The 15,428-nt window shown below is 44.1% G+C and overlaps 1 protein-coding gene across 2 annotated transcripts in view; it reads right to left on the bottom strand.

The window, feature by feature from the left end:
- Nucleotides 1-15,428, bottom strand: part of arhgef49 (Rho guanine nucleotide exchange factor 49) — a 61,957-nt gene that overhangs the window by 30,449 nt on the left and 16,080 nt on the right. Inside the window, exon 1 of one of the 2 annotated variants that reach the window (XM_072397499.1) lies at nucleotides 6,483-6,568. The exons of the other annotated variant lie outside the window; for it this stretch is intronic. The gene's annotated coding sequence lies outside the window, so the exon portion shown is untranslated. Of the gene's footprint in view, nucleotides 1-6,482; nucleotides 6,569-15,428 lie in introns of those variants that run through there. 2 annotated transcript variants of the gene reach the window in all.

The raw sequence follows: 15,428 nt of genomic DNA, 5'->3' as shown, positions 1-15,428 counted from the left end.
GCAACTGGAAACCTTTAACCTCTTACAATCTCCTGAGACCAGTAACTGCAAATAAAAGAGATATAAAGTAGACAAGCAACAGATAACAACTATCAGTGGCATATTTTGGTCTATTTCCACAGTGATGCAACGCGGCAGTAGCTGGGTTTAGCAGAAGGTCGACACAGACAGATCTGCTCCCAGGGTGTTTTCCTGTGTCTGATGTTGTTTCTGCAGGGGATCAGAATGACATCAGCAACACCTACATAAACAAAACGTCAACAGTCTGCCCACATTCATACCCATATGTTCCCCACACTCAGAGCCTGACCTCATTCCTACGATCCGTCTCCTCGGAGAAAAAGTACAGGCAGCTGAGCAAAGGGGGGAAAACACTTGGGGAGATGCAATTAGCTCAGCACGTGAAAGGGAATGCAAGAGGAGCATCTGATAAAAGCCCCCAGAGGAGGAGGAGGAGGAGGAGGGGCGTTTCAGGGTGCTGAAGAGGGAGATAAGCAGCAATAGATAAAGTAGATATGGGTATCAATGTCATCCTCGGAGCAGTGTTAACACACAGAATGAGGGTAATAAGGCAAGGGAGGATTTGCCGGGCAGCAGATGGCTGCATGAGTCACCTCATCACTGAGAATGAGCAGAGACGAGAGGATCGGAGAGGGTGAAGGTGCACAGTGAGAAAAGAAACCGATGCTGAAGGTAGACCTAGAAAAACAGAGAAATTCGTCATGTATCAAAGCACTCACAGCCTGTCAGCTCAGAGCAGATAGACCCATTCTGCTGGGGCTTATTTACTGCCTGGGTCGAGAAAAAAAGCGATTTAAAAAAAGAAAAAAGGTTCCACTGATACTGTGCTCGCACCAGAAACTGAACAAGCCACATTTAAAAGATTAAAGATCGAAACCAACAAGCCAATAAAGGACAGTAGCTGGGTATGTGGAGGAGACTGCCTAAAATACCACAAATAGATGCCATAGATTAGTGCTTCCTAACATGATTAAACAGACTAATTAATGTGATTAAAGGATGATTGCAGAAATAAGGCTTAGGGCCTTTAGCATTCTGTCCTGAAAAAGAGAAGCTAATGAATAAATATTGAGCAGCAATCACAGCCTGAAAGTGAGGGTTCAGTTTATGATTGATGTGATAAGACTTCAGCATTCACCTTTCATTAAAGGTTTAAGCTAAACTGCCCATAAAGAGGCCCGTCCAGAATCTGACATGGTATTTATCAGATTTCGCTAACACTCCAGTCAATGAGAGTGACCCACCGGGCTCTCCTTATCTTTACGTTGGACTTCTACTTTTGACGGAGCCGCTGCCCAACAGAGCAGATTGTACCAGAACAGGAAATCCAACACAGAATCAACAAAATAAACTTCCGCCCCCTTTCAAAATAAAAAAAACTTAAAACAAAAATAACATTAGACTATTAGACTTTTCATTGTTAATGCACATTTTGAGACATTGACACAATAGAAATTAACCTGGACTTAAAAGTCTCGGCACATTTTTTGTTAAAGGAAAAGTCTGTAATTTGTTACATCATTAGTTGTCCTTATTAAAATATTTCCATAAACATGCTTTGGGTATTTGGTCGTTTTCCATTGGAAGCTGTCCTATTTGCTACAGAACTACTGGAAGAGCATAACTGTAATTGGCAGGTGTGTTTAAGGTCAGTAAACAGGAAGCAACTAACCAAAACAAAGTGGGGGGGCAGTCACTGTCTCTGAGAAATTACACTATTCCTTTAGATGTGAACTTACATGGTCAATGTAGTCCTCTAAACTATGTTCTAAATGTCCAATTTTTCATATATAAATAAAGAATTGTAGATAATGCACTTAACTATTTTGTTTTTCTTGGACCCCCCCAATGTCTAAACCATGGTTACGCCCTTGCAGTGGACGGATGTTGTCTTCTGCTGTGGTTATAAAATCAGGACATCATCCAATTCAAAAAGCTCCGAAAGTGTCCACAGGTTAACACTGTGTTATAGATACAGCTCATGTGAGCACGGGGGGGTAAGAGAGAAGCAAGCAGATTTAAAGGCTTCGCAAAAAGTGGAAAGTGATGATACCATAAATATGCAAATGAGTACATGACATATTCTGGATTTTATAGCTTTGGCTTCGTTCCTTTGGAAGTAACCGGCAGCTGTGAGGGTTTTTTTTTAATGAAATGAGTACATTTGCAGAGGCAAACAGCCCAATGATCTGCACACAGGTTGGAAATCCCAGGCAGAGTGACAGAGAGAGATGTCAGCGTTGGTTGCAAGCCTTACAAGGCCCACCAGGAGTGGCTTCAAATTAAAACATTCATCTTTATCTGGCAGACGGAAGCGGAGGCAGCGAGATAACGTCAGGTTGATGCAGGCCCCTGTGACTGTTTGCACTGGATTTTCTCTGAAATGGGAGTTAAATCTAATAATGACAAGTTTAAAAAGCAGAAAACTAACATGTTTTTCATCGTAACAGGTGGAGCAAACATCCCACAGGTATTGGTGCCAGTGTGAACCCCTTAAAGAACTAATATTCAATATTTTAAACCTTAATAATGCAGCAAACAACTATTAGATCTCCGGAGACAGAGCAGTACGATCAGAATCTCCCCAGAGAGCACAATATCCCTTTCTTTGTGCTCTATGGTCACAGCATGGCAGAGTTTTTATCCAGGATAAAGATCTACTTGATTCTTTCATTCGAAGCCCAAGAACAAACCGGGGAAATCTTAAGTTAATCAAACAAAGTATTTATTGGTTGCAGTTTGGCGGCCCGGGCCCAGAGACCCGGAAACATTTCATATTTATCTTCATTTATCTCACAGAGGCTGTACTTACACACCACCGAGTATAATAGGCCAGTTATTAGTGACGTGAGCAGGCCAAGCACCGTGCACGTCATGTTCTCTGGATGTGATAAACAACATGTGCTGTTTTAGGCGTGGATCTAATGTAACAGACCTATCTGACCCGGTTATTTACGCCAGTTCTGGACCATTCAAGGACATTCATTGTGTTGTGTGAGCAGAGTACAAGATAGGAACATAGATAGTTTAGAAAAACAGATTATGAATACATAATGTCTAAGAACAAAGCCAATTATTACAAAAAAACTCTAAATTAGGTTTCTCTTCCACTTGGTTGGTCTTGAACTGAACTTCCGCTGCTTCAGCTCAACATCAGGTGGTTTATTAAGGTTGGACCTTTAAACCTTTAATTATTGCATTTTACTCCCCAGCAAAAACCAAGATACCCAAGAACCTCTTTGGTGTTCTTAATCATTTGGATTATTTATAAAAAATAATGATCCAGTCCTGTAGTCACTGAGAAAAAAGCGAGTAAACAGAATAAAAATAACTACTTTGAATTCAAGCGTGTGTTCTTGTAGTCGGCTCCTATCTCTGGATCAATACTGAACCCTGACCTTGCTGAAGGGTGTTAATGTTTTCCAAATTCCTTTCTTGTTGGCTCATTCTCGACTCTGAGGAGGACCCATCAGATACATCAAGGCCTTGTTATCGACTGACTGGCACCTGCAGGCATCTGTAAGGATCCGTTTCAGCTGAAGCCCCCGTAGATGTCACTGTGTGACTCACACCGTTACCGAGAGGGAGAGTAAGAGCAGCGATGGTGGAGCGAGAGAAAGAGCAGGAAAGCCCCTCTTCTCTCGCTCCACAAGCCAAGGACAAGCTTGTTTTAGGTTTTAGGAGAGGAGATATCAGGTGACAGCAGATACACGGGCGATGTGATGAAAGGGAAGGGGAAGGGTGGGTGTTTGCATCAGAAATGAATAGAGGAGAGCTATTGATCAGCTGTCACCGTAGCTCACAGAGACCTGATTAACAAAGATCAACACTTGTAAGCTGTACAAACTCTGTAACGTGCATTTCAAAATGCCATCTACGCTAACACAATCCATCTTAGCTTGCAGCATCTTCTGCAGAGTCAGATATTATCCCAGCTGGTCATAATATCGCTGATAAATGGGAAAGTAGAGCAAGACTATACGTTTTCTCCTTAGCCACACTCCAGAGGAATATATTTATTATCACATTGGACCTATTTTCTGTTCCTCTGAGGAAAAATGTCAGTTAAAATAGGCTAAAACATGAGTGTGTAGGTCATCAGAAGGTGGGAGTATGTGGTACCGATAAGCAAGGATGAAGATGCAGAGCTCATTAACCACAAATAAAACTTAGTGATAAAAAAGACCAGAGGAAAATCAAATGAAAAGGAAGGAAGACAAAAGCCACCTCAAACTGAATGTTATCAGCCAACTAAACTGAATTTATCAGTTGTTATCACCCCCATAACTATGATTAATAAGGGCCAAACCTTCACTTATCACTGGTAAAGAGAAAGTTAATCAGATTACTGAACTGTGATTAAGTGCATGTGGAGGAGAAGTTAACAAAAATCATCTTTTCGTAAACCTAACCAGGTAGTTTTGCAGTCTAAATAAACTAGGTTCCCAGCAGGAACATTAACCCAAATCTCCAGGCTGATAGCCGACTTGAATCTCATGCTCATGTCTTTCTTTAGTGCACAAATAAGCGATAACCGCCTGCTGCGCTTTGAGATCTTTGACGATCTCAGAGAAACCTGTCAGGCTGCAAAAAAACAAGAGAAGCGCCACATCACCAACACACTGTCTGGTCAAAGCAACCGAAACATTCAGGGCTTGACATCAAATCTGATGATGGTGTCTGAATCCAACACTACAGACACCAAAAAACACCAAAAATCAACTTCCAAAAGATGATCCAATAACAGCCACCTGGTCTGAAGAGCTTAGACTAAATGTTGCTGCAGCAGGTGGGTTTCCTGCTGCCCGTTTGGACCAAAAAGGACAAACCGAGGCGCCATGTAAGACTGCTGAAGAGCCCACCAAATGGGACTGTAGCGTTTTATCATTTTATCAATGGCAGATGGAAATTGCTAATTACTTACCCCAGGAAGCCTTTTGGTCCTGCTAACAGAGATGATTAGCCTCGCGTGAACCTCCTAAGCTCCGAGTCCAAACCTCTCTCTTCCCACTCCGCAACATCAATATCTTTATGCAAACCTGCTTATGTCAACTCAATTTATTTTCCAATTTCCCGCAGGGTGAAAGAGTGGCTCTCACTCTCTGTCTGTCTGCCATCCATCACTCTGCAACTCTTTATTTTCCGCTGCTCTCCATGCATCCACTCCTTCTCGTCTGTGTCCAGCCCCTGCTGATATTTTACTTCTGTTGTGTGCAGCTCGGTGACGTCCTCCTCCTCGAACCAGACAGGTGATTCGATAGAGGCAGACAGGAGCAAGCTATTCTGCTGTGGTTTCTGGAAAGTGCTGACACAATTAACCAAAAAAAGGCTCAACAGAAATGACTAAAACACTGTATTACCCACTGACGGGATCAGGCTAGCCTCCTTTAGCTCATAGTTTTGGTTTTATGCCCGATAACTAAGAGCCGACAGAGATAGTGACGATATTATAGCAAAAAAAGGGACAAGTAGGAGCTGAAAAGATAGATATTCACCTCCTACTTTTTCATGCATTTGCCATTTATTCATGAAGATATCATTGAAGCTATCATTCCAGCCCCACACCTCTCATTTCCATACAAGACCACAGACGAGGCCAGTTGATATTCATGCACTCACAAACACAAGGGGCTGGATGGCTGCAGCGGCACACTATCGACCAACCAGGAATTCATCAGCCACAACAATTAATCTTGTGGGAGGTGGAGCTGAATCTCTCAGCGTGTGCGAGTGAAGTCCTCCAAGTGTGCCTCAGAGGGAGACTACATGATAATATTAAAGATATTTCAGCCTGAGCGCCCCTGGCATGCGTTCACCCACAGGCAGGCAGACAGACCTCACAAACAGACACATTTCAGGGTCAGCCAGTCGTGGGGAGAAGCGGATTTTCACATTTTTTGGGGTTTTTTCTTAAAGTCAACACCTCTAAAATGCCTGATATGCAGAATAAAAATCTGCATAAGCAAACAGAAGGTTGTAAAATTGAGCTGCTCCATTAAAAGAGTCTAAAAAAGCTATCTGTGTCCATGCAAAGCATCACATTACACCTGCTGTCATCCCCTGACTTCCCTCCTTACAAGGCTACATGAATTATTCAGTGATCCCCGCTTTGTCAACTACTACCGAATTCAGTTTTAACCTGCTTTCACCATTCATAAAATGACAAATGTCCTCGTTTGGAGAAGATGTGTCCAGAGCTCACACTGGGAGGATATCAGAGCATAATGAAGCCATTTTTAAAAAATAAATACATGTGGAAAAAAGGAACTACATGCAGTCCTGTCACTCACAAAGCAGAGCACATGCTTCCTCTTTATCTCCAGTTTTTCCACCGGCAACAACTGTCTCCGCTCCGCAGCTCGATTCTCTTAAACACAGCACTGAGGATGCTGCAAACTCTTCACTTCAGCTCAATAAAAGCCGGTAAACAGAGAGGAAGGTTTGCAGGTGTGGTTACTCACCTTTGTTGGGAGCGTGTAGCTCAGCTCTGCAGCTCAGCAGGCAGCCTCTCCTCTCCGTCTCGCTCCCACTGCGAGCTGGAGTAGAGTGAGCCTGAGAGTGTGTGTGCACGGCTGCGAGCCCTCTCACTGGCTATTGTTACAGGGAACGGAGCCAAACTGAGCATGCTCAAACATGAGCAGCCCTCACGGTCGGCATGGAGACCGGGAAGCGGACGTCTTGCTCGAGTTGTGAGGTCCTTTCCAGCACACACAAACCCAGCAGGTGCTGCTGCTGTGTCATCATCCCGACACTCCAATAATCCCCCACTCTGCTTTTCTGTTTTTTCACTCTCACCGGTCAGAATGAAGGGACAGCTGCTCCGTCAGCTGATGACCTGGATCCCACAAGCAGAAGTTCACAAAGTGTCCTGGATAAAACTAATCCACCACAGAACCGAATCTCGGCACAACAACTGACTTTTGACTCGGTGAAATAAGGCAGACGAGGAGCACATGACGCATCATTTCTCCCAGAAAGTACACGAAGACTTTAATGATCACTGTCTACTACTCAGAATAACCTCATCTGATGCATAAACAGACTGTTTGTAATTACAGAATGCAAACTGTGGCTATACTGTACGATTATAAGCCTGAAACACGGTCTTCTTATTATATAGCCACATGAAATAAACATTTTCTCAAGGATTATTAGTTGCCATCAACACATGTCATTTATCAGGATTGTTCTTGTACCAAAACCCTACTCAACACAATAGCTTTAATCTGTCCTCACATGGTGAATGACTGTTTAAGCTGTTTTAATAAATTCCCATGACAAAGACCTCTGGCAGCTGAAAGCACGCAAAGGAGGAGGTCACATGACAGCGTTTCACAGCCTGCAGAGAGAGGCAGGTCTGGATGAACGGATCAGCAAAACATCTGGGCCCGTTTGAGCCCATCTTCCTTCTGACTGTCGGCCTCTTTTCATCATGACTTCACTTGTTTCTCAACCCACATGTGACCGACTGGGAGGAAAAACCGTAATCTTGACTTATTCTGTGAGGTGAGAAACTAAAACAGCCACAAAGTCTGTGGAAAATACTGAACTCGTGACATAAAAACAACAGAATCGATGGGTTGGACACGGGAAACACGTGTGTTTAATAAAGAGGAAATGACGGGTAAATGACAGGCAGAAAACACACCGGTGACCCATATATTCTGTAACCTGTAAAGCTGACCATGTATTTCTCAGTTCTCGGCCTTAATCGTGGGTGAGAGGGAAGCAGAAAAGTCTGAAATCTGCAGGCTGGTTCTCAAACTCTCGGTTTCCTGCGATAAAGTCTGCATAGAAGCAGCTTCCGCCATCCAGTCCCTCCCTTCCTGTAAGTGTTGGGGCCAAATCAACAGCCTGAACCCTGGGAACATGCAGAATGGAGCATGAACATCATCGGTTTCATCTCTGTGAGGAGATGAGCAAAGAAAACGCAGCTTATGTACAATCTTTCAGTCTTCATCGTAAAAACTCCAACATTTTGTTCTGCGGATCTTGTCAACTTAAAACTAAAGACAGCTTATGCCATCCCTGGTACCGTCAGCGGCAGAAAAGGCGTTTCCATGGCTACGTCTTATTGTAGACAGACTTTCTGAAAGGCAAACAGGGACAGGCCTTGGGCTCGTGTTTCCAGAGATGACCAAACTAGTGAAACTCTCCCCGATGCATCCCGCAGCTCAGAGGTGTCATTTTCCAACCGAGTAGTGACTGAAAACTGACCTGAAGTCCACAATCCAACAGGTCAGGCTGAACGCTGTCGCTTTATTGGACCTCTGTTGTGATGAGTGTGGAACCAGGAAGAAAAACCCTTCCCACGATGAAGATAGAACATTAATGGTGACACAAAAACAAACCCATTCATCAACATCTAGCTGTTTATGGTCATTTAATATGATTTAATTGTATTGGCTGGGAACGTATAGCCAGTTATATTTCCTTTGGCTTAAAGCGGAGCCCCATTTTAGAGCTGATTTATGCTCAGCCTCTTTACAAAATACCTTGGCAGCACTGCTTAATATTGTCACTGCATCTTTATGGTGTGTACCATTTGTTAAGCATTATATTTCCATTGCTGCAGGTACTTTATGAGGTGGCTTGTTCACCCATTCAGCACCGGTCATTAAAACGTTAACACAGCACCTGTAGGTACTGATTTTAACCCAAAAGATGATCAAACTCTGAGCCCACGTGCAAAACCAACCCAACATTCACCGTGACAAGCCGGCTTGTGACAGATTTAAAAAGGCAGAAGCAAATGATATTTTACAAGGTGTTAGATTAGACAACAGATCCTGGAAGGCTTAAACCCATCAATCCAAAGCTTTCTTTCAGACAATATGGATCAGACAGCACTCGAGTTCAGGTGGTTCAAACATCAGGTTTAAGAGCACAAACTGAGTAACAAAGGAAACAAATGCTGTCATGGTGCCAAATAAAAGCAAAAGTCACTGTTTTTTCTTCATTCTTTACACTCAAACTCACACAAAACCTAAAGAAACATCCTTTGCTTATTTTGCACCAATTCCACCATCAACCAACAAAGCAAAAAGCAGGTGACACAGCGTGAGAAGAGCTTCGATGCACCCGCTAACCGTGGAGGGGGTGTTCCCTGCTGTTCTGCATTTCAAGGCTGCTTGCCTTCAACAGCAACACATTTAAGGCCGTTAAAGTGTTTCTTCAATATTTAGCAGCTCCACCGCACATCAAACAATCAATAAGCCGACTGCAGAGAGGATTAATCATAGGCTGGAAGTCAGTCTGTGTATTTATGGTGAAGCATATCAAATATACAGCATGCTATTACAGCCTCGTTGGCTGTGTGGAAATCCATTTTAACATTAATTAATGACCAATCTGAATCTGTAATGGCCTGCTTGGTCAGTTACAGCAGCTGCAGCGCATGTTGCTGCTGTTTTTCAAAGTAAAAAACCTTCTGAAACTTCTTTTGTTTTGGGCTGCTGGCGCATGAAGCTGTCAGCTGGAAGTTTTGGGCCATTTCTCACACATTTTTCTGTGAATGTGTGGATGAAATGTCATTATTAGCTCAAAGTTAGCAGTTGCACAGCTGGACATTAGAGGAGATGTAGCACCTCCTTTAAGGTATGAGTTCTTACATTTTGGCACACAGTGGCCTCTTTTACAGCTACGGCCTGCCTGCCTATGAGGTGTTTAAGAAACATCCATCAATCCAGGATCCTAATCAGATGCCCGAAGCACATCAGCGGACTCGTTTCATTGTGGAGGAGCGTGGGCTCCCCCCCATCGCTAAGGCTGAGCCTCAGAAACACTTGTTTCAGAAGCTTGTATCTGGTTTATCCAAGTTTCCGTTTCAGAGCAGTGCAGTGAAATGTGGGAACAGTTACAGACTGAAGGGCTCTCACTGTGTGGGACAAGGTGAATTTACATTAAATCGTTAATTTGTGCTGAGTTTCTGCTTAATATGACTCATTCAGCTTTCTCACAACAGTGACATCACGGGTGTCCGTTTCGCTGCCTTCTCAACAGAATCCGACATATTTAGTGAAAATCTGTGAACACTTGCAAGGCTTTTTAAGCAACTTTTTAGTGACTAATTCACTAAGAAAATGATCATCAGCTTAACAGAAAGTTTAAATGTTTTTCTAACTTACAGCATCGTCGTTTCCTTGTGAGAGTTTTGTCAAAAACGACATTTTCTTACATCAATCTAAACATTAAAAAGCCCTGACCTTACTGAAGCTAGACAGTCTGCAGACTGACATCGTGTCTCTCGTGCACCATCAGCGCTGTTGGACCCTATCAAGGCTCCTTTTTGGGCCGATCAGACATGTTAAACGTCAGTCAGAGAGAGATCCCTCTGATTGGCTGTTCAGTTAAATGCATATTAAAAGCTAATGTCCAAAACAATCCATGTGATGTGTTAGTTAAAATGAAAAGACCCTATCAAGGCTCCTTTTTATGTTTATGCATTTAGCAGACACTTTTATCCAAAGCGACTTACAGGTAGGCAGACAGGGTAAGGGGGTCTTGCCTATGGACCCCTACTGGAGGTAATACCTTTCATGCAGGGGATTTGAACCCAGGATCTCCCACATGGAAGGTGACAATCATACCACTACACTATCCAGCCCCTTTTTGGGCCGATCAGACGGTTAAATCCATATTAAAAGCTAATTTCCAAAACAATCCATGTGGTGTTAGTTAAAATGCAAATGCAGTCCAAACACTTTAAAAACCCGCCTGTATCTGAGCTCGAACCCCGTTGGACAATAAAAACTGAACTAATCACTGCCTGACTTCATAAAAATGTTTCATGTTTTTCCCTTTACTGAATAATCTAAAGAATCCTGCTTCGTCTGCATCTGTCAAAGTCGTGCATGGAGCCAAAGGGGATCTGCACAGTGCATTCAAAAACTGGCCCGGTGCTGCCAAACATGAACAGAATCTACCACATATTTAAAGGTCACACATAATTAAGACTTGTTATTTATTCAAATCAATACAAAAGCCACAACAACAAGTTCTTTCCAGAAAAAACTGGATTCACTGATTATTTTCAGTGTCACTTCATGCCATCAGTCACCTTGAAACTCTGAAAATAGACCTCTGAAGCTGCTAAATGCTACAATTTCTTTACGAGCTCGTGTGGAACTTTGTCAGCCTGCTGCTTGATGTGAGCAGGTTGAGTGCAGTGGGTTTATTTGAGTATTTTCACTGGGAGAAAGCAGAATTTACGAGCTGTGTAACAAAAAAAAGGCACATCTATTATCTCAGAGAGTCATTCAGCAGATTAGCTTATTTTAGACTGTTAAATACTGTCCTGAAGTAACGACATTTCTGGTTTGAAAGCTCAATCCGACTGTTTTCTGGAGCCAGCGAGGAGGGGAGTGTTTAGCATTGAATGTGCCAGGTCGGGGGGTTACTAACCTGGAGGGTCAAGATGAGATGTACACCCTGGACTGCCCCCCCGCTCACTCTGGGACGCACAGATAGATAATTTATAAGGGCTTTGCCATTGTTTCAATAATTCACGGGGCACGTCTCTGCTCCGGCTGAGTCACGGACAAACCTCTCCCTGAGAAGTAAATGAGAGTGACATTTGTGGGCTGAAAACTGAATAATAAAAAAAAAAGAAACTCTGCTAAATTTAGCTCTGCCTCCATGACTCAGGGGAGGAGAAGCAGCAGAGTGAGCCAGCTTTTTGTGTGGACTAAGTTACCCTGGATGCCTGAAAGCATTCAGTGTCTCCCTGAAGCAGCGAGCCGATCAAGACGCAAAGATAAACCGAGTTCCAGCCATGTGTCCACATTAGTGCCCGCATTTACAGAGGAGGCCTAATGGAGTGAACATAAGCAGAGCTGCACCTAATGCAGACCTCACTGCTGCACAATGGCTGCTACTGTTAGCTCTGCTGGGGAGGAATAATGCATTGTTGTTCATCCTCTTGGTGTGATGGAAATGTTTACATTTCAAGGGGGGGGGGAGTGCGTTAATTCAGGATGTCATAAAAACGTCCGCTGCCAGTTTATCAGGAACTTGATTGCTTGGCAACCACAACGGCATTGTGGGTCACAGTGTGTTCCTTTGATGCCTGACAAGCCACAGAGGGATGGGTGGCTGGGTGGAGGCTGATGGAGGTCAGGATGCACAATGGAACACAGTGACACACATACAGAAATGATGCCACAGGCTCGACCCGCTGAACTATATTCAGCACAATAACTAGGTCTTTGTCCACTGATATGAAGTCTAACCTGAGCAGGCTGGTTTACCTACATTACCTGTGATGAAAAGTTAGGAAAAAAATATCTAAAACGCAGTTTCCAGCTGAACTTTTAACTGAAATCAGTTCATTTAATTTTGTGATAAGTGAAGGTGTGATGGAGGACTTAGATGTGCTTCGTTTTCAACACATCTCGGTCATTTCTCACTTTTTTTAACGGATGTTTCAGCCAAAACCAACGTTAAGGCAAGTTTATTTATAGAGCAGAACGTTGACCAGAGTCCTGTACAAAAGTAACAAAGAACAGCAATAAAACCAGCTAAAACTAATCATTTCCATAATATCAGAAGTGATGGACAAACTAAATAAAGGCTGAGCGCAGAATGCAGTCATTTAGGAAGATATCATGCTGGTTACCTGGTGTTTATGGCTCTAAAAATTATGGTAATTTTTGCAATCTTTTTGGTCAAGAGAATATCTCAGAAGTTAAAAGTATAAAATTTAAAGCAGGTCTCCAGATGATTCATTTCTATGCTTCCATTGATGGCGACAGGTGAGAAACGTATAGAGCAGGGATGTCAAACTCTGGTCTTCGAGGGCCGCTGTCCTGCAGGTTTTAGACGTTTCCCTGCTTCAACACACCTGATTTAGATTAAATTAATCTCTTCAGAAGATTGTTACATTCTGCACAAACCAGCTAATGAGGCATTGATCTCAATCAGGTGTGTTGGAGCAGGGAAACATCTAAAAGCTGCAGGACAGCGGCCCTCGAGGACCGGAGTCTGGTATAGAGGATGCCCGAGGATGCTTAAGATAAACCAGGGATTGAATTGCGGTGGAAGATGACTGTACATCCAGGGCTGGTGTCACCTTGTGTCTCAAAGTGCTACGATTCAAAGTGCTTTTTATCAGGATCAAACAGACTGGCCTCAAAAATACAGTCGATGGGAGACAGTCCGAGGCTCTAAACCTGTAAATGCAATTCATGGGGCAGAAGTACCAGAACCCTCCATAAAAATCGTGACCACAAAAACAAGCAGGAGTCATACAGAAGGAGCACTCACACGGGAACCCGCTGACAGGACCCGACAGGACGATGTGGCACAGAAGGGAAGGGGAACACAGCTTAAATACACGATGAGAAGGAGGCAATGGTGTCGTCAGTTAGGGCAGAGAGGTAATGGCTCCTCATCAGACTCTGATCATTTGAATCAGGTGTGGTGGAGGAGGGAAGCATGGAAAACATGCTGGGCGGTGGGTCACGAGGACTGGCGTAGACACACATTTAAAAATGAATCAGGAAGAAGCCGTGACGGAGAAAACTAAACTGAAAAAATACAAACAGACGTTTAAAAGCTACCAGGTCCTGACACTGTGTAGGAATGTCATTTTTTTTCTTTAAAATGTGCCGATTGGTTCATCCTACGTGAAAACATTACTGTCCTGCTGACGTCAGGCAGAGGCTCGGACGCCTCATGCTCAGGCAGAGGCTCGGACGCCTCATGCTCAGGCAGAGGCTCGGACGCCTCACGCTCAGGCAGAGGCTCGGACGCCTCACGCTCAGGCAGAGGCTCGGACGCCTCACGCTCAGGCAGAGGCTCGGACGCCTCACGCTCAGGCAGAGGCTCGGACGCCTCACGCTCAGGCAGAGGCTCGGACGCCTCACGCTCAGGCAGAGGCTCGGACGCCTCACGCTCAGGCAGAGGCTCGGACGCCTCACGCTCAGGCAGAGGCTCGGACGCCTCACGCTCAGGCAGAGGCTCGGACGCCTCATGCTCAGGCAGAGGCTCGGACGCCTCACGCTCAGGCAGAGGCTCGGACGCCTCATGCTCAGGCTCAATACATGACACCGACATGCTTACTGGCAGAGGACAGGCAGGTCTATTACAGGCTTTGTTGTTATACGGGGGCTTAATGCAATGAAAGCCGACAGCACGAAACAACTGGGCGTCTTAATCAGTCAGGTGCACGGCTGTATCACAGGGTCAGACAACCAGAAAAGCAGAAGCAGAGTCACACAGAGGGGGAAGGTGAACGCGTCTCTCCTTTAAGTCGTCTGCATAAGAAAGAAAGTGGAATTAAAACGGTAAAAATTCAGAAAATGTGACTCAGAAAATGCCAGATCCAGTTTTTATTTTGCACTTTCAGCTGCTGATGTAGAGTTTATTAACTGGACCAGGCGGTGCGCCTAACAGGTGACGAGTAATAAATGGAAAACAGGGCCACATGTAATCATTATGACCCATTAACCTCATTCATTACTACATTTTCCACCAGCTCTCAGTAGGGCCGACAGGAAAGAGAAGCCACTGAAGAACTCCATTAAAGAAGCGTTGTACATGTCAGATGTTACATAAAGAAAAACTGTGACCCATATGCTCGGATTGTTGTGAACGAGTGTGTGCTCTGCAGCCCTGTATTGGCTGATATAAAGCAATACTATGACCATAGGGCTTCTTCATAACCAGCATGCCTGCAGCAGCCACATGCACCCTGAATGAGCCCAGCCCTTCAGATGCGAGGACATGAAATCCAATTTTCCCCATCAGTCCGTGCTTTTCTACTGTACCATGTCCAAAGCTGTTAACTCTGCAGCATCTATAATGTTGATGACAGATTCCCTGTCACCAGCTTCATCCCCAGATGAGACTTAAGCTGTGAAATATCACCAGAGGGAAATCAAACAGTTCACTTTTTGATATTAAAGTGGTCCGCTTCGTTTAGCAGACCCACGCAGCAGAACGGAGTACAAAGACCTACCAGCGTGCATCTGAATAAACATTAGCTAAACCGATAACTGCCAAACACATGCATCTGGGAAAAGGGTGAATCTTTTAATATTCAGCCCAAATGAACCCAGTAAACGCACAGTTTGACACATTGTGCAGCGGGCTGAACGTCCTCCACAGGACTGAAGAGGAAGCAGCAGCCACAGTTTGTTGGCGGGTTCGCCGTTAGTCGAGAAAGGATTAACCTCGGAAACACAGAATTCGCCGTTATTCCACTATTCCCAAGACATAAAGGCTGAAGCGTGGGAGGCGGAAATAAAACACATTAGCCGTCAGAATTCAAGCACAGCAGCGTTCGTGTTAAGCGTACAAACCCTGGGCGTACTTCAGAAACATCTACATTTACACATCAATGGAGGTGGGCTGGCGGAGATGTATTATAATGCAGAATATTCAGACGGTGGGGGGGCTTTTTAAAT

Source organism: Leuresthes tenuis, unplaced genomic scaffold, assembly GCF_036924035.1.
Source record: "Leuresthes tenuis unplaced genomic scaffold, fLeuTen1.0.hap1 SCAF_12, whole genome shotgun sequence".
NCBI classification, from domain to species: Eukaryota; Metazoa; Chordata; class Actinopteri; order Atheriniformes; family Atherinopsidae; genus Leuresthes; species Leuresthes tenuis.
Note: the sequence above shows the minus strand (reverse complement) of the source record. Positions and strands in the feature narration are given on the sequence as shown.